This window comes from Elephantulus edwardii, unplaced genomic scaffold (genome assembly GCF_000299155.1).
Source record: "Elephantulus edwardii isolate Elephantulus edwardi_28Jun2011 unplaced genomic scaffold, EleEdw1.0 scaffold00194, whole genome shotgun sequence".
Lineage (NCBI taxonomy): Eukaryota > Metazoa > Chordata > Mammalia > Macroscelidea > Macroscelididae > Elephantulus > Elephantulus edwardii.
Genome location: NW_006399944.1, coordinates 5919509 through 5940320, shown reverse-complemented (window position 1 = coordinate 5940320; position 20812 = coordinate 5919509). Strand labels below are relative to the sequence as shown.

Below are 20812 nucleotides of genomic sequence, written 5' to 3'. Positions count from 1 at the left end.
AATTTTAGTGAACAGCACTTAACAACATCATGGTCAACTAGCATAACATAGTCTACAACGACAAGATCATACACCTCATCTTGATGAGCAATGACTGAGATTTTAAAAGTGTGAGCAGTGGATGGGGGTTGGGAAAGTATAAACATCCATCTAAAGTGTAAATATTGGTCTTTCTCCATCTGGAGTAAATGCATGTGAAAACACCAAGGCAAAGAGGAAATAATTCGTTCAAATGACTAACAGAACACTGGAGACCTAAAGAACTTGATTATTTGCTGGTATCACTTCCTGCTGCTCTTCAACGGCATCACAGTCATAAGCTCTTGCTCAAGTGGAAGGGAAAAAAGTAGAATAATAATTTTTAAAATGATATAAAATGTCAGGTATTTTTATCTAATCAGGACTGGAAGAATATCCCAACTGTTGACCTCAGATACCCTTCAAGCCTGGAGCTGAACTCATGTTTTTATGGTTCAATTTTTAAGTAAACAGACTAACTTATTAGATGAATAATAAAACCAGGAAGGTGCATGCTTTTTAGAAAAATCAACTGTATAAGATCATGGGCAAAATTTGCTCAGTGATAATGATTAGAAGATAGAGATAGAAAAGGGCAAATAGAAAACACAGTGAGAGAAAGTGAGAGGAATTCTGTTACATTGTGGGAATTGCAATCAGTGTTATGAAATAAAATGTGATTTGTTTCATTTAGTATAAAATGAATTTGTTCTGTTTAACTTTCACTCAAATCACAAGAAGGTTAAAAAGAAAAAATCCCAAATCAAAAGATGTGTTGCAATCTCTTAGCATCCTCTCCAAAATTTATTTCTTGCTGCCCTGTGAAACTTTGACACTACAATTGGAATAAGATGATATTTCATTGTGGTTTTGATTTGCATCTCTTTTATTGCCAGTGATTTTGAGCATCTCTTTAAGTGCCTAGTAGCCACCTGAATGTCTTCCTCTATGAAAGGTCTTTCCAGATATTTTGCCTATTTTGTAATTAGGTTGTCATTATCTTTTTCTTGTGGAGGCTCTGTAGTAGTCAGTAAATTCTCATTATGAGACCTGTCTGAGATGGCAAGTATTTCTTCCCAGTCAGTAGGTTTTTCTTTAACTCTACTGGAAATAATTGATACACATGGAAACTTAATCTTTACAAGGCGCTATTCATTGATCTTATCTTTTCCTGGTTGTTCATTTCTGGCTGTATTTGCCAATCGCTGTCCTGGTGAGATAGTGAAATGGCACAACCACTCTGGAAGGTAGTTTGGCATTTCCTCCAAAAGATGAACATAAATTTCATGTTGTTGTTGTTGTTGTCAGCTATTGTTGAGTTGAGTAAGACTAGTAGAGATGCTATGAAAAACAGATCTGAACCCTGTCCTATCCTGTGCCATCCTCACACTTCCAGACAAAGACATTGCAGCAGTCACCATGTCAATCCACCTGGACAAAGATCTTCTTCTCCTTTACTGACCCTCCACAGTTCCAAGCATCATGTCCCTCTCCAAGGAATAGCCCCTTCTGGCAACATGCTCGAAGTATGTGAGGTGAAGTGTCACCATCCTTGCCCCTAAAGGGCACTCTGGCTGCACCGTCTTGAAGACATGTTTGTTCTTTTGATTGTCCATGCGATGTGCAGTACTCTTCCTAAGCACCACAGCTCAAAGGCATCAATTCTGCTTCTGTCATCTTTATTTACTGTCCAGCTCTCAGATGCATAGCAAATAACTGAAAAGACCATGGACTGAATCAGACACACCTTAGTTCTCAAACTAACGTTATTGTTGTTATTATTATTGTTGTTGTTGTTGTAGTTAGATGCCATCAAGTCGAGCACAACTCATAGTGACCCTATGAGCAAAAGATCTGAACCCTGTTCTGTCCTTCACCATCCTCACACTCCCTGACACAAAAGAGCCCACTACAGCAGTCACCATGTCAACCCACCTGGTTGAGGGTCTTCCTCTCCTTAGCCAACCCTCCACCCTTCCCAGCATCATGTCCCTCTCTAAGAAATAGCAACTTCCACCTATATATGTCCAGAGTATGAGGCAAAGCCTCATTATTCTTGCCTCCAAAGATCACTTCGGCTGCACCCTCTCCAAGATATATCTCTTTATTCTCATGGCAGTCCATGAGATGTTCAGTGCTCTTTTCCAACACCACAGCTTAAAAGCATCAATAATTTGGAAAGGCACCTAACTGTAGACTTTCCTAGTGCAATGTATCTCTTTATTTCTTGACTGCTATTATCAAGCATGCTAATTGTGGATCCAAGTAAGATGAAGTTTTTGACAGTTTTGATCTCTTCTCCATCCCTCATGATGTTGCCTATCAGTCCTGTGGTAAGAATCTTTGTCTTCTTGACACTGAGATGCAATACCTATTGAAGGCTACATTCTTTGATCTTCTTCAACAAGTGCTGCAAGTCCTTCTCATTTTCAGCAAGCAAGGTTGTGTCATCTGCATATTATAGGCTAGTGTTAGTCTCCCTCCAATCCTGATGCCACATTCCTCTTCATAGAGTTCACCTTCTCAAATAATTTGCTCAGCATACAGATTGAATAGGAATGGGGAGAGAATACAACCCTGGCACATTCCTTTCTTAATGTTAAACCATGAAGTGTCTCTCCGCTCTGTTTGTACAACAGCCTCCTCATCTAGCTATAGGTCTTTCGTGGCACAACTAAGTGTTCTATGACTGCCATTCCTCTTGATGTAAGCCACAATTTGTTGTGATCCACACAGTTGAATGTCTTTGCATAGTCATAAAGCACAAATGGACATTCTTTCAGCATTCTTTCAGCCAAGATCCATCTGCCATGAGCAATGATAAGCCTAGTTCCACAGCCCCTTCTACATCCTGCATAAACTTCTGGCAGTTCCCTATCTATGTACTGTTCTGGCCCATTTTAATAATCTTCAGCAAAATTTTGCTTGTATGTTGCATTAATTATTAATCTCAAAAATATTAGGGATTGCTCTTTCTGACTTCGCTGCCGCCATGGCGCCTGTGAAAAAGTCTGTGGCTAAAGGGGATTAAAAAAAAGAAGCAGGTTCTGAAGTTTACCCTTGACTGTACCCATCCAGTAGAAGATGGAATCATGGATGCTGCTAATTTTGAGCAGTTTCTTCAGGAAAGAATCGAGGTTAATGGAAAAGCTGGTAATCTCGGAGGAGGGGTTGTAACCATCGAAAGAAGCAAGAGCAAGATAACTGTAACCTCTGAGGTGCCTTTTTCCAAACGGTATTTGAAATATCTCACCAAAAAATATTTGAAGAAGAATAATCTACGTGATTGGTTGCGCGTAGTTGCTAACAGCAAAGAAATTTATTAATTACGTTACTTCCAGATTAACCAGGATGAAGAAGAGGAGGAAGATGAGGATTAAAACCCATTTCTCTTGAATATTTTGTATAAGCCCTGAATAAAACATGGGAACCAAAAAAAAATATTAGGGATTCCATATGACCCAGTGGGAGAAGTATGAGCGGTCTCCCACCCCCTGCAATTAACTGCCTCGGAAAACCAACAGGAGGGTCAGCTTTTGGTTGGTCCTAACTCAATGGTACCCAACAATAGCGAATGGCACAGCTATTCCTCTGCTAGGAATATATCCCAAGGATAATAGAACTGGGACACAAATGGAGATGTATACACCTATGTTAATAGGAGCATTATTCACAGTAGCAAAAATGAGGAAAGAGCTGAAATGTCCATCAACAAAAGACTGCATTGAGAAAGTGTGGTACATTCACACAATGGAACACTATGCAGCACTCAAGAGCAACAATTTTGAAAAATACTATGTAACATGAGAGAGGTCAGAGAGCATTATGGTGAGCGAACTACCTCAGGCACATAATAACAAATACTTTGTGAAATCATTATTGTAAAAACAGAAGGATATCCAGTAAGATGCGTATGGATATCCAAAGAGGGGAAAGGAGGGGGCTGGGAAGCTAAGAGGAAGGAGCAGGAACAATCACAGAACTGCAGCATTTGGTGAATGGAGAGAGGGGACTAAAAACCCAAACAATAAAATGGATGCAACACAATAGAAACAAATTAGTGTATGTTGTTGTTGTTGTTATGCTCCATTGAGTTGCCTGAGACGCATAGTGACTCTGTGTACAATAGCTCTGACGCCTGCCTCGTCCTGAGCCAGTCTCACTAACTCTGACACACCTACAATAAGTCAGTTACTATGTCAATCCTTTCATCTGGGGTCTTCCTCTCCTGTGCTATCTCTTCACCCCTCCAAGCATGATATCCTTCTCCAAGGACTGGTAGTTCCTGGTGACATGCTTAAAGTATGTACAGTGGAGCTTCAAAATCCTGGGGTCTAAGGAAAACCTTGGTTTTACCTTCTTCAAAATAGACCCATTTTTTTCTCTTGGCAGTGCATGGTAGTCAACACTTTTCTCTAGCACCACGAACCAAAGGCATCAATGTGTCTTCTGTCACCTTTGGTCATTATCTAGGTCTCTGAGATAATTGTGAAGATCATGGCCTGAATCAGGCATATCTTAGTATCAAGACTGACATCATTGCTCTTGAACACTTTTGAGAGGTTGTTAGAAGGGGCTAGTCCCTGGGAAAAGGTATCATGCTTGGAAAAATAGTGGGTCAGTAAAAGAGAGGAAGATCTTCAACAAAATATACTGACATAGTGACTGTAACCATGGGCTTAAGTATAGCAGATATCGTAAGTATGGCACAGTACAGGGTGAGAACGAGCTCCCTTGTTCACAGGCCCACTATGAGTCATAGTTGAATGTGATTCGAAAGCACATACCAATTACGTCCTGACTTTCTAAACTCCTTATTCATATTTTTATTAAGGGCAAGTGTCTATCTTTTTAGTAAAATCTCCAGCTGCTCCACGCTTGATCTCTCTCTTCTCTGAACTCTTAGTGATGCAATTTGGCACTCGATTATGCTCTAATTTTTTTTTTATGCATGTATTTTATCTTTATAGATTTAATTATTTATTATGAGAAAATCCTGTGACTTCTTTTTTTAGAGGGAAGGTAGGGGCTCCACAACACCTTTTTTTTTTAAGTTATTGTTATCAAGTCCAATTCATAGAAACCTTATGTGTATCAGATCAGAGCTGTGCTTTATAGGATTTTCCAGGAACTGATTTTTTTTATAAGTAGACCACACGGCCTTTCTTATGAGCCATCTCTGGATTGACTCTAACTGAAAATGTAGCAGCCACGCTGCTGCACTCAGGCACTCTTTCACATGTGATAAGGTTTTGGTCACCTCGATTGACTCAACAAATAATGATTATTTCTTTTAAGAAAAAATAATTTCTTCTTTTTTCTAAATACAAAAGTATTGCAAAAAACTGGGGGGTGGGGAAAGAGCCAAAAATCTAAGTATGCAATCATCTGTAATCTCTCAAAAACAGATCGTCATTACAAAAATTCAAAGCATTCCTTCCTTTAATTTTATAATTCTTTACTGTGGAATAGCTCAGAATGACACTTCTGTTTTAGATAACAGAATAAATAACTGAGCAAGGAAATGTAATTTGGATCATAAAATTCTTGCTTTAATAAAAATTCCTCAAGCAATGGGGGAGGGAGGGGGAAATAGATTGTCACTAAGAATGTTCTGATGTGCATTGAATGTATACCAGAGTCAATGAAATATTTTGGTTCAAAATTACAATGAAAACTACATAAAAAAGTAGTACTGGCTTAAACAGTTTTAATAATTTTACTTATTTACAAGGAACAGGACTTTGTCAAGCCTACTAACATGCCTTTCTCTGTACCCCTTCATCAAGGCACAGATTGTAGTTTCTTTTATTTTCTCAGAGTTTACTGTAGAAAAATGCTTGACTTTCAGAGGACTAGTGACATATTGCACCATCTATAGACATAAAACAAAGCATATAGTATTTTTATGTGTTTCATTTTTCTCTTCTAGAGATTATAAGCACCAATATATAAATTTACAAGAAAGAAAAAATAGATACATATGCTATGAATTTATATTTATATATGCTCCAGTATCTATTATGGTGTTCACAATTCACAGCAAGAAGAAAGAGGATATATTCTCTTCTCTTCCTAATATAATTTCCACAAAATACAATTGCTTTTTGGAGTCTTAATCAGTAAGTGATATCTACCATTTCTTGTCTACAATTATTTATTTGCTACTACGTATTTCTAGTGTTACTGTGGGAAAAAAAGAATAAATTAATTTGAAAGAGTCTTCAGCTTATAGAAGAAAGAAAATTATATAAATGTATCACCTTATTTTGTTCATCAATTCAAGACTTATTTTGAACTAAATGTCACTTTGCCACTGTATCACTAAATCAGCTATTCCTCAAAATCATTCCTTTTCATTTCAGTAAAAATCAATCATTGATTTCTCATTTTTCTGTCAAGGTTTTCCAGATTCTAAGTAGTTTGCTCAATTGAGTATTGCTCTATATTGACAAATAGTGTACCTCACTGATAATAAATTGCCACCTATTTGAGAGAAATTATAGCAATGAAGAATATTCATTATTTAGAAAGGAATATGCCCCCAGAGGGCAAAGGAATCACATAAACCCCTATAATAGGTGTGATGTAAAACCAAGATACTAACCTAATGCATAGCTTTATTTCTTTTTTAAAAATAATATTGCTAATTTAGTATTTTCCACACTAACACTTTCAGCATTTGCACACCAAAGAAGGAACTGATCCCTTGATAAAATGTGAGCAATTGTTAAATCCGAATGATGAATGTGTGGATATTTGTCATAGCACCCACTACTTCTCTGTGTTTGGGTTTGTTTTCTGTTTGGTTGGGTTTTTAATTTATTTGTCATAATATAAAGTTGTCACAAAGTTCTTCACATTTCTCTTTCACCGATTCTTTCTCATTGGCCAGAAATAGGCAGAGCAGTTGACATTTCTGGTAGGGAGCCAAGCTGCTACCCCAAAGTCTATGACAGTTTGAATCCACCAAAGGCTCTGGGGGAGAAAAATGGGCAACGAGAGGGTCAACTGCAAGTATGTTCTGACTCGACAGCAAGGTATCTCTCTCACGCCTTTTAAAGAAATCTAGTTTCCCAAAAGCATTTAGTAGACAGCCTCCTGGTCAGCTAACAAGAAGAGACCAAAATCTGTGTCTATTCCAAAGAAAAGTGATCTAACAGAATATAGAAATGCTGTTGTTGTTGTTGTTGTTGTTGTTGTTGCTATGTGCCATCGAGTCGCTTGCGACTCATAGTGACCTTATGTACAAGAGCTCTAAACGTGATTCTATTCTGTGCCAACCTAGCCATCCCAAACACACTCATTCCCACCACTCCGCTCACAGAATCGATCCATCTCATCACGGGTCTTCCTCTCCCGTGCCGCCCATCCACTCTGCCAAACATGATGTCCCTCTCTAAGGACCAGTCTCTCCTTCCAACATGCCCAAAGTATGTCAGACAAAGCTTCAGAATCCTTGACTCCAAAGAGCATTCCAACTTCACCTTTTCCAGGACAAACCTGTTTGTTCTAGCAGTCCATGATATATTCCACACTATTCTCCAGCACCATAATTCAAAGGCATAAATTTTCTTTCTATCATCCCTATTCACTGTCCAACTCTCTGACGCATAGCATGTAATTGCAAAGACTATAGCCCAGATCAGGCACACCTTAGTCTCCAGCTTGACGTCGCTGCTCTTCAGTACTCTTGATAGGTCCCTCACAGCTGACTTTCCCAATGTAATCCATCTCTTGATTTCCTGGCTGTTGTTGCCAAGAGTGTCGACTGTGGAGCCAAGCAAATTAAAACTGTTAACCATCTCAATATCTTCACCATCCATACTGATGCTGCCAATTGGCCCAGTGGTGAGAATCTTTGTTTTCTTCATGTTGAGTTTCAGTCCATATAGAAGGTCAATCCTTGACCTCCTGTAGCAAGCACTTCAGGTTCTCCTCAGTTTCAGCAAGCAGGGTTGTGTCATCTCCATAACAGAGATTGTTGATGACTCTTCCACCAATCCCGATGCCACATTCCTCTTCGTACAGCCCAAGGTCTCAGATGATCTGTTCTGCATACAGATTGAAAAGGTATGGAGACAGAATACATTGCTGACGGACCCCCTTCTTAATTTTGAACCATGTAGTGTCTCCTTCCTCTGTTCTGACAACTGCCTCTTGGTCCAAGCATAGGTTTCGCATTAGCACAACCAATGTTCTGGGATTCCCATTCTTCTCAGAGTCAGCCTCAGCTTGTTGTGATCCACACAGTCAAAAGCCTTTGCATAGTCAATGAAGCACACCAACAACTAGAGCCAAAGAGGAGGAAATAGATTTCTACCAAATTTTGCAGTCTGAAATTGATCAAACCTGCAGTCAGGATGCATTGATAATAATGGGTAACTAGAAGACGAAGATTGGGAACAGGGAAGAAGGATCGGTAGCTGGAAAACACGGGCTTGGTGAGAGAAATGAGGCTGGAGAAAGAATGATAGAGTTCTGCACATTCAATGATTTATTCATTGCAAATACCTTTTATAAGAAACATAAATGCAGGCTGTACAGGCTGTCAGATGAGACTCTGAGTATTGCATTAGAGTGCCAAGAAGCCAAAGCTCAAGGGAGAAACCAAGAAATCAAAGAGCTGAACAGAAAATTTCAAAAGGCAGCTCGGGAGGACAAAGCAATGTATTATAATGAAATGTGCAGAGAGCTAGAGTCAGAAAATCCAAAGGGCCGAACTCGCTCAGCGTTTCTTAAGCTGAAGGAGCTGAAAAACAAATTCAAGCCACGGATGGCAATACTTAAGAGCACTTTGGGTAGAATGTTATATGATCCAGGAAGTATCAAGAGAAGATGGAAAAGTACACAGAGTCACTGTATCAGAAGGAATTGGCTGACACAGAAGAATTTAATGAAATAACATATAAGCAAGAGCCTATGGTGATGAAGAAGGAAGTTCAAATTTCTCTGAAGGAATTGGCAAAAAACAAGGCTCCAGGAATTGACGGCATACCAATTGATATATTTCAACTGCCCTGGATATACTCATTAAGTTGTGCCAAGATATCTGGAGGACAGCCAGCTGGCCGACTAACTAAAAAAGATTGATATTTGTTCTTAATCCAAAGAATGGTGACCCAACAGAGTGCGGGAATTATCGAACAATATCATTAATATCACATTCAAGCAAGATTCTGCTGAAAATTATCAAAAAACGTTTGGAGCAATATGTCAACAGAAAACTGCCAGATGTGCTGGCTGGATTTAGAAGAGGTCGTGGTATTAAGGATATTAAAGCTAATGTTAAATGTACAGAAATTATAGAACAATAAAATCAATATCACATGCAAGTGAAATCTGGCTAAAGATACTTTTTAAATGGCTAGATCTTTACTATTCTATACTCAACAGTAAGTTTCTGATTTTTTTTTCCCTAGGCATTAATTTTGGTGTTTTCATTCTTGTCTTTCTAACCTTTGCTTTTACATGTGTGACATCTTTAATGACATCCTTCAACTTATTAGCAATCACTAATGATCAAAATACTACATCTATTGTTGAGATGATTCAAATACCCAGTACCAGTCTATTTCAGCTCATCAATGCTCACAATAGTTCTCTTTATGCATTTCATTCCTTTTTTGATGACTTTCCATTTTCCTAGTGTTATGCTTCTTGCATCCCATGTTCTCATAATTGGCGGTTATTTACAGTTGTTTCTTCTCACATTGAGTAGTACTACATCAGCAAGTGAATATTTTTGCTGTATTTTTATTATTAATTTTAATGAAAATTTACAGACTTTGGATTTCCATTCATTCATTGTTGCACTTTTCTCCCTGCCCACCCCTCCTCCCCCACCCCAGTACACTCTTTTCTTTGAAAAGTAAAAGAAAAATTTTTCATTATTTTACAATCCCTCTCCCCACTCCACTATACAGCCTTTGTTCTGGACTCCTGTCATGACAATAATACCTAATCACATATCCCTTTTAAACCATTTTCTCCCTCATCTGTTTCAATGCAGTATACATTATTTATCCCATCTTTCTCAATCTACCCTCAAGCCCGATGTCAGTCCTGTTTTACAACAGTGACACTATGCAGTTACTCTGTCCACTCGATTAAGGGGGATTATCCTCTGAGGATTTAGTTCTTCTCCACTCCTAGTCTGTGTGCCTTCCAATCTAAGAAGTTCATCTTCCAGAATTGTAACAATGTTCCTCTGCCATTCATAAAGCTTTTACTGTCACTTACGTGTAGGAGTTGATGGTCAGATCTTTCTTTCCAGTCTACCTCAGTCTGGAACTTTTGCTGAAATCCGTGTCTTGGGTGGCCTTACTATAATAAGAACACCAGTGGCATAGCATCCAGCATCATAGCAATATGCAAGCCACCACAGTATAAATTATAAACAGAAAATGGAAAGCACAAGCAAGAGATTCTCGTCCTACTGCTTCCAGAAGTAACATCACTCTTGATTTTAGCCCTGTGAGACGTGTTGGGTTTCTGAATTTTAGTATTGTGAGAGAATAAATCTATGCTGTTTTAAGCCACTAGGTTAGTGGTGGTTTATTACAACAGCCATGGGAAACTAATACAGATATGAAATATCCAGGCTGTCACTGACTGGCTACAAAGGTGCATATTGGATCCTATATCATTTGCCTCTCATTACAGAGCTCCTTCCAGTGTTAGTCAGCCTTCTCTGTGTGTGAACAGGCTAGTATCAGAGCAAAACACAAAGAAATGTCAGTTAGTGAGATCTAAACTTGAAACAAGCCTACTTTTCAGATAGAAAGCTAAAAAAATTGCACTCTCAAACCTGCATGATTTTGAACTGAAAACAATTGAATGTGAAGTGTTTTAAAAGTCTTTTAAAGGTTGCCAAAAGATAGGTTAACTACTTGGAGATTAAAAACAAACAAACAAAACAAACTAACAACACTACTTCAATTTAAAATACTTAGTGTAAGAGACACTTGTGCTGCCAATAAACGTCAATAATTTTAAACCATTTTAAATCAATTAACATTGATGAGTCTCTTGGAGTTTAATGCCAGAAGTACCAGACTTTAAGAAATTATACAACTAGTGCTGACCTTTTCTTTTTTTTTTTAATTCTCAAGAATTGAAAAATAGTTCAAAGAAGTAAATTATTCTATTTGGTTAATAGGTCATGTTAGCACACAGCTTAGAACATTTAAAATTATGAAGCAATCCAAGAAAAAAATCCCCGAGTTGTCATCTTCTCAACAGTCTAAGCAGTTTCACAAATAAGTAAATACACAAAGAGAAAATAGAAACAAAACATTTTCCAAGTCCACTTGCCATCATTCACATAAAAGACACTGTATATTACAATGTCCCTTGAAGTTTTAAGAATTAGATAAATTTTTTAGGACTGTGTACTTTGAACCCTGATGACATAGTTTATAGAGACTTGCCATTTCTATGACCATAGGACATGATCATAGGACATAGTCCAAAGGTCATGCTGCTCTGGAGGTTTAAATCCATGAGACAAAGATGGGCAATCTCCCCCATGTGAGTTACAGTCTCAGAAACCCAGTGGAGGGTCAGCCATGTGTCATTTCTGGGTCACTGGAGAGTTGAGGATATGATTCTGTCAGTTCTTCTTATAAACTGCCATTTTCACACAGTTAAGTTGTATAATTTGTAGAAGTAGAATCCATCTGTGTTGGTAATTTTTCTACCTTTCAGTAAGACAGAGGCATGAAACTATACTTCAAAAATTATTTCTCTGGATTGAGGCTATTAAACTCAAAATAGCTTATTACTTTTATTGATATTATTTCTTACACAGATACTACTTATTTAGTGTATGGACATTTAAAATACAAAATGAAAGCCATAATTTGAATCTACTAGTTCTCTATAGAAGAAAGATGGGTTATCTCTTCCTATACAATTTACAACTTCTGAAAACCCACTGTAGGGTCAATTGTGAGTCAGTTCCAATTCAAATGTACAAAACAACAATAATATCACTTTTAATTATAAAGGTATCCATAGGGTGCTGCACTGCTGACACAAAGGTGGTCGTCTCTGGCAGTTCAAGTCTATCAGTCACTCCTTAGAAGAAAGGCGGGAAATCTTCTTCTATGTAAGCTATCAGTGGGTCCTGACTCAAAATCAATGAGAGAGATCACTTTAAAGGTTTAACAAAGGAAGAAGTTCAAGCTGCATTAAAGACACTGGTCAAAAAATAAGGCCCCAACAACAGACGGGATATCAAGGTGCAGTCTTGACCTTCTTACTAGTTTATGCCAGGACATTTGGAGGGCTGCTGCCTGGCCAACTGACTGGAAGCGATCTATATTTGTTCCCATTTCTAATAAGGATGTTCCAATAAAATGTGGAAATTATTTAACAATTTTATTATTATAAAATGCAAGCAAAATATTGCTGAAGATCATCCAAACATACTTGGAACAGTGCATTTACAAGGAACTGCTAGTAGTTCAAGCTGGGTTTACAAGAGGCCATGGTTTCAGGAATATTATTACAGATATTAGATGGATACTGGCTGAAAGCAGAGATTATCAGGAGAATGTCTATCTGTTTTATTGACTGTGTGGATCACAACAAACTATGGTTAACATTGAGAAGAATGGGAATCCTGGGACACTTAATTGTGCTCATATCTATTGTGCTGATAATTGTGTTTATCTTAATTGTGCTATATCTACAAATAGATCAAGAAAACATTGTCTGAACAGAGCAAGGGAACACTGTATGGTTTAAAATTCTAGAAAATGGTTTTAAAACAATGGTTTAAAATTAGGAAGGGAATATGTCAAGGATGTATCGTTTCTCTGAACCTATTCAATCTGTACTCTGAGCAAATAATTCATAATGCCTAACTCTGTTATTAAGAAAATGGCAAAAAGATCAGAGAAACTCTCATCAACAAAGTGTGTGATATGCAGATGACACAATCTGGCTTGATGAAAGTGATGAGGACCTGAAATACTTGTTACAGAGGATCAAAGACTACAGGTTTCAATATGGATTACCTCTCAGCATCAAGAAAACCATTAGGCCAATAAAAAATATCATGATGGATTGACAAAGGATTGACACTTTTTGATCCAAGTCAATGATTTCTTCTTACTTGAATCCACAATCAACACCCTTGGTACTAATAGTAAGAAAATTAGGAGATCTATTACTTTGGGCAAGTCTGTTACCAAGGACCTCCCCAAAATACTGAAAAGCAATTATGTCAGTTTGAAGACTAAAGTGCACCTAGTTCAGGCAATGGTCTTTTCAATTACTTGGTATGCTCTGAGAACCAGACCATGAATAAGGATGAGAGAAAAAGAATTTATGTCGATGCTTTTGAGCTGTGATGAAGATGAGTACTGAATATCCTATGGATGGCCAAAAGAACAAACAGATATGGCTTGGTACAACCTGAGTGCTGCTCTTTAGCAGCAAGGATGCTGAAGCTTCATCTCGCATACTTTAGGCATATTGCTAGAAAAAGTTAGTACATTGAAAAAGATAGCATGCTTGGAAAGAGGTGAAGAGTAAGAAAACGAGAGGAAGACCTTCAAAATGATGGATTTACATAGTGAATATAGCAATGGGCTCAGGTATATCAGAAGATGATGACGATGGCACACGATTCAGGTCCATTGCTCATAGGGTTGCTATGTGTCGTACTCAACTCAAAGGCACTTAACAGCAACAACAACAACAATAACTTAGTGCTAGCTTTAGATATTGTGTATTATCACCAACACTAGATCTCTCCTTAAGTAGGTGTGATTCCTTCTCTTATGTAATGAAGACTTGGAGATACTTCTTGTTGTTGTTGTTGTTGTTATGTGCCATCAAGTCACTTGAGACTCATAGCGGCCCTATGTACAACAGCCCTAAACTCTGCTCTGTCCTGTGCCAATTGCACTGTATCTGACAAACCCATCCTGATTACCCCAGTCACCGAATCAATCCACCTCGTAGAGGGAGAGAAATGTTTAAAAGGAATATAAGATTGGGCATTATTGTCATGACAGGAGTTCAGCATAAAGGCTGCACAGTGGAGTGGACTTGGAGAGGGATTGCATAACAATGAAAGAGGTTTTCTTTTACATTTCAAGGAGAAGAGTGAATTGGGGAGGGAAGAATTGGGCAGGGAGAAAGTGCAACAATGAATGAATAGAAACCCTAAGTCTTTGTAAACTTTCATTAAAATTAATTTTTTAAAAAGGGGAAAAAAGATAGAATTACCAGAAAGAAACTCGAGTGAAGCAGCAGCAGGAACAGCAGGATGAACTCAGATCCAGATCCCATGGTCATTGTTTCCACAACATGAACCATTATTGCCGGAGTTGTCATCATAGAAGTCTTGAAGAGGGCCAGTGTGGATTCAGCAGATGTGTTGGAAGTCATATTTTGACATATTTTAACAGCAGGTTTCGGGCAGAATCCTGTGTGACAGGCCAGTGTAATGGCAGGAATCTCCTACAGTGTTCCAACACGGAGCCGCCAGATGATCTGTGAGTCAGGCCTGAAAGCTCTGTGCCTGGCAGCCGAGTCAGTGGGGACAGGAGATTCCAACATTGTGATCTTGGTAGGCATGGAAAACATGAGTAAGACTCCCCATCTGGTCCACTTGAGAGCAAGAATAAGGATGGGTGAGACTCCTCTCCTTGAGAGTATACTCTGATGGGTTCACAGGTGCATTTCACAACAATCACATCAGCATTTCAGCTGAAAATGTAGCCAATAAATGGCAAGTAAGTCAGGAGGATCAAGACAAAATCACAGTTATGTCCCAGAACAGGACAGAGCATTCCCAGAAAGCTGGCCATTTTGATAAAGAGATTGTATCTGTCTTTATCTTCTTGAAAAGGGCTTACTGAAGTTAAAACTGATGAGTTTCATTGACACAGGAGCAACTTAGAAGACATGTCAAAGCTGAAGCCTTACTTCCTTTCACATGGGACGAGGACAGTCACTACAACTAATGCTTCAGGCATAAATGATGTTGCTGCTGCTATGGTCGTGATGAAGAAGTCGGGAGCTCTTCCTCATTGGCTAAACCCTTGGATTTTGTCCTAGTCACAACAAGGTGTGGATTCTTTCCTTTTGGGAATGGGACCAACTCCAGCAATAAAGCAAGATGTTACAAAAGCTTGTTGGTCTATTCAGGATATTGATGTATTTGAACTCAACACAGTCTTTGCAGTTCTCTCTGTTGCAATAGCTTAAGAACTGGAACTAAACCCAGACAAGGTCAACATTCAAGGTGGGGCCATAGCCTTGAGCTGTCCTCTGGGAGCATATGGCTGTTGGATCCTGGAAAGCCTGCCCCAAACCTTAAAGAGTGCTGGAGGGAACTATGCTGACCTATGCAGGGGGTGGGATGGGAATAGCAATGTGTGTTCAGAGATGATAAAATTATTCTATTAATTTATCACAAAAAAACTCAGCAAAAATGCTTAAGACTTAAATTCCACATTCAACCAACTAAATCTTATAGATTTATACAGATTTTAAAAAGTTGAATATGCATTCTTCCCCAAAGTGCATGGAACATTACACAGAATAGATCATATTTTAGGTCACAAAGCAAGCATCAATAAATTAGAAAACATAGAAAAAATAAAAAAACATTTTCTCAGACCACAAAGCTACAAAATTAAAAAATCAATAACAAGAGGACAAAGGAGAAAAGAAAAAACCAACACATACATCTAGAAGCTGAGCAACTGTGCTTGAACAAGAGTGGGTAATAGAAGAAAGAAAAAATGAAATTAAATTAAAAAAAGTTTCTTGAAACAAATGACAGTGAAAACACAGCTTACCAAACCTCTGGAAAATAGCCAAAGAGGTAATCAGAAGTCAACTCATAGCAATAAACAATCACATGAAAGGGAGGAAAATTATAATTGACTCTCTAAGCCAACATCTCCAGCAACTTGAAAAAGAACAGCAAGAAAAACCTATTTACCTCAAAAAGAAATGGAAATTATAAAAATTGGGGGAGAAATAAATGTAAAACAGAAAAGCAATCGAGACGAGGAGTTGGTTCTTTGAAAAAGTCAGTAAAAACAAAACAAAACAAAAGACACAAAAACTATGAATAAGAGATAAAAGAGTCAGTATCACAACAGAAACAACTGAAGTAAAAAAGGTTAAGAATGTAATAAAGTTAAAAACTACTCAAACAAATATGAAAACCTAGAGCAAATAGAAAATTAGAAACTCACAATCTACTGAAACGGACACAGACTGAAGCAGAACATCTGAACAGTCTCATCACAAAGAAGAAATTGAACAGGTCATAAAACAATGTCCAAGAACAATAACAAAAAAAGCCCTGGACCACATGGTTTTACAAGTGAATTTTATCAAACATTTAGAGGAGCACTGTCACCAATTTTACATAAAGTATTACAAAAAATAAAAAGAGTTGCTTATACATTGTTGGTATGATTGTAAAATGGTACAACCATTCTGGAAGGCAGTTTGGCACTTCCTTAAAAAGGTGAACATAAAAATTCCATATGACCCAGCTATTCCACTACTTGGAATCTACCCTTAGAATATGAGAACTGAGACACAAACTGAGATTTGTACACCAATGTTCATAGCAGCATTATTCACCATTGTAAGAACATGGAAACAGCCCAAATGTCCAACCACAAACAAATGGATTGTGAAATTATGGTACACTCACACAACAGAATACTATGCAGCATTCAGGAGCTATAACTTTTTAAATTATTACCTAAGTTGGGAAGGATTGGAAAGCATTATGCTGAGTGAACCAACTCAGTCCCACAAGGATAAATATTGTATAAGACTGTCATTGTAGAATGAGTATAAGGCTCTAGGAGGTGTGGGAGAGGCTTGAAGCAGAGGGATGTGAATGTACAGGGGGAAGAAGGGATTAATCATTGGATTATACAATTTGATGGGTGGGCGGGTGAAGAAAATGGAAAGAATTTGTTTGAATTTGTATTAGAATTTTGTAAATAAACTAATGAAAATAAAATAGAAAGAGTTGGAATTCTTGAGACTCATTCTATGAAGCAAATGTATATTTCATATTAAAGTCAGGTAAAGATATCACCAAAATGGAAAAATATGTACCAATATCTCTCATGAACATAGAATACAAAATACTCAATAAAACCCAGGCCAGTAGAAATCAAATGCACATCAAAAAATTATTCACCATGATCAAGTGGGATTCATAACAGATATGCAAGGATGGTTCAACATAAGGAAAACATCAATGTAATTCACCACATTAACAAAGCAAAGAATAAGAACCACAAGATCTTGTTAACTGATGCAGAAAAAGTCTTTGACAAAATCCAACACCTTTTCCTGATTAAAACATTCATAAAAATAAGAATAGAATGAAATTTCCTTAACATAGTGAAAAGTATATATGCAAAATCAAGAGCTAATGTCATTTTCACTGGAGAGAGATTAAAGGCATTCCCTGTGAGAACAGGAACTAGACAAGGATGCCCATTATCACCTCTCCTATTTAATATTGTATTGGAAGTCTTAGTGATAGCAATAAGACAAGAGAAGGAAATAAGAGGTATCCAAATTGGCAAAGAGGAGGTAAAGCTAGCTCCATATGCAAATGATATGACTGCAGGAGGAATTGTTCAGAGGCCGCTCAGAGGGGACAGAAAGATCTTCACAGGCAGAAAAGTGGGACACCTCAGGGGGCCTTAAAACCCGCTGCCCACTTCACAGATGATGCTGAAGTCCACAAGACCTGGGGGGGGGGATCGTTGGGGCCCTTTGGCCTGCAGCCCTCAGGCCAAGAGAAAAACCCATCTGCACACCAGTTCTAAAGGACATATGACCTTCCTCAGGAAACATTACCACGAAACTTAAGAGACACTGCTCACAGAATAAGGGACTATCAGCAGCTAACTGTGTTTGGAATCACAGAAGCCAAGAAAGCTTCAGATATAAGCTATCAGATCAAGGGCTGGACAATGGGAGATAGATGTTGAAGGGAGTGGGTAGAAGTGGATGGGTATCCTGGTGGATGGTGGAGCGGGGAAATAAGTGGGTAAAGACACTTGTGCCAAAGGCAGGGACAATACTGATACTAATGGTTAACTCCACAATAAGGCATATATCTTTCACTTTTTCTGTAAAATGTTTGTCTTTCAGATACTTCTTTAAATCTGAACATTCAGATTAAGACAGATTAGGGAAGAAGGATTGGCCATCCACTTCTGAAATAGCAGGCCTCTGAAAACCCTATGTACAACAGAACGCATGTAGAATAACAGAAAGGGCAACTGAGGTGGAGCTTTCGAGTATGGAAATACAAAGGAAGAGGAACAGTTGTAAACAGACACTAGTGATTGGGACATGGAATGTGAGAACCATGAATGTAGGAAAATTAGATATTTTTTGTTTTTTTTTTAATTTTTGTGTGCGTGTACCGTCAAATCAGATCTGACTGGTACAGGAGGAGATTGTCCCTCCTTCCCCGGCAGAGCATCTGGTGGATTCGAACCGTGCGCCTCTGGGATTGTAGTTGCAGTTCCTTGCCACTAGGCCACCAGAGCTCCCCTAGATATTGTTAAGTAAGATATGGAACGCATAAATATTGATATACTAGGCACTGGTGAGATATGGACTGGCGTGGGGCATTTTGAGAAGGATGATCATATGATGTATGATCATATGATGTATTACTCCGGAGATGGAAAGGTGAGGAAAAATGGAGTTGCTTTCATAGTTAAGAAAGTCATTGCTAGATCCATCTTGAAGTACAATATTGTTAGTGACAGGATACTATCCATATGCATACAAGGAAGTCCAGTGAATACCACTATCATTCAGATATATGCACCAACAACCAGAGCCAAAGAAGAGGAAATAGAAGATTTCTACCAACTTTTACAGTCAGAGATCGATCGAACATGCAACCAAGATGCATTGATAATAATGGGTGACTGGAATGCAAAAGTTGGGAATAGAGAAGAAAATTCAGTAGTTGAAAAACATGGACTCAGTGATAGAAATGAAGCTTGAGAGAGAATGATTGAATTTTGCACAATTAATGACATATTCATTGCAAATACGTTTTTTAAGAGACATAAATGCAGGTTATACACATGGACTTTATCTGACGGTATGTATAGGAATCAGATCGATTACATCTGAGGAAAGAACCGCTGGAGAAGCTTAATATCAGCTGTGAAAACTAGGCCAGGAGCTGACTGTGGAACAAACCACCAACTACTCATATGCAAGTTCAAGCTGAAGCTGAGGAAAATTAAACCGAATCCACGGGAACCAAAATATGATTTTGAGTCTATCCCTCCTGAATTTCAGAACCATCTCAGGAATAGGATTGAGGCCTTGAACACTAATGAGTGAAGATCAGATGAGCTGTGGGATGATATCAAGGGTATCATCCAAGAAGAGTACAAAAGGTCATTGCAAAGATGGTATACTTAGAAAACCCTAAAGTGAGGAAACTATTGGACATTGTTGACTAATTCAGAAAAGTAACAGAATACAAGTTCAACATAAAAAAAACCAATTGGATTTCTCTACAGTCACAAAAAGAACATAGAAAAGGATCTAAGAAAAGCAATACACATCACAATAGCTGATCATAAGATTAAATACTTGGGAGCAAATCTAGCTAAAGACACAAAATATCCATACAAAGAAAATTACAATGCATTAATATAAGAAACAAAAAGGGACCTGGAGAAATAGAAGGATATACCATGCTCATAGATCGGAAGACTCAATATCGTGAAAATCACAATTTTACAATCTACAAGTGCAATGAAATCCCAATACAAATAGCAGTTCCATTCTTCAATGAGATGGAAAAGGCAATTTCAAATTTTATTTAGAATGGAAAGAGACACCACGTAAACAAAGCACTCCTGAAAAAGAGATAGAAGGTAGAAAGCACCACACTTTCTAATTTCAAATCATACTACACAGCTGTGGTGGTCAAGACAGCATGATACTGGTACAGTTACAGACACACAGATCAATGAAATAGAATTGAGAATCAAGAAATAACCTCATGTACCTATGCTCAACTGATTTTTGACAAGGAGACAAAATCAGGTAAGTGGTGAAATGACAGCATTTTTAACAAATGGGTTGGCAAAATTGGAAATCCATCTGTAGAAAACTCAAGACCCATACCTCATACCATATATAAAAATAATCTCAAGGTGCATCAAGGACCTAGGAGTAAAACCAAGGACTATAAACTTCATTAAAGAAAAGCCTGGAAGTACTCTAGAATCTCTAATCCACAATATGAAGAGTCTTCCAAGCATAATGAAAAAATCTCCAACCAAGAAAGAAAAATATAAATAAATGGAACCGTCTAAGAATCAAATCATTATGCACATGAAAAAATTTCTCTACCAGGGTAAAAAGTAAAGTCATAGACTAGGCAAAAATATTTGGTAATGACATACCTGATAAGGGACTCATATATAAAATGTGTAGTACACTCCAGTACCTCAACAAGAAAAAGATAAACAACTCAGTAGCAAAATGGGCACAGGTTATGAACAGACACTTCACCAAAGAAGACTTTCAGATGGCCAATAAACACATGAAGAAATGTTCAAAATCCCTAGCTCTAAGGAGATGCAAATCAAAACAACTATGAAATATCATCTCACCCCAGTCAGAAAAGCAAAATTTAACAGAACAGCAAACAAATGCTGGTGAGATTTTGGAATGATTAGAGCCCTTATTCACTGTTAGTGGGAATGCAAAATGGTCCAACCACTATAGAAGG

The 20812-nt window shown here is 37.9% G+C and overlaps 1 pseudogene; it reads left to right on the top strand.

Annotated features, from left to right (window-relative positions):
* Nucleotides 1–3110: 3110 nt before the first annotated feature.
* On the top strand, nt 3111–15430 carry LOC102858292 (annotated as a pseudogene).
* Nucleotides 15431–20812: the final 5382 nt, after the last annotated feature.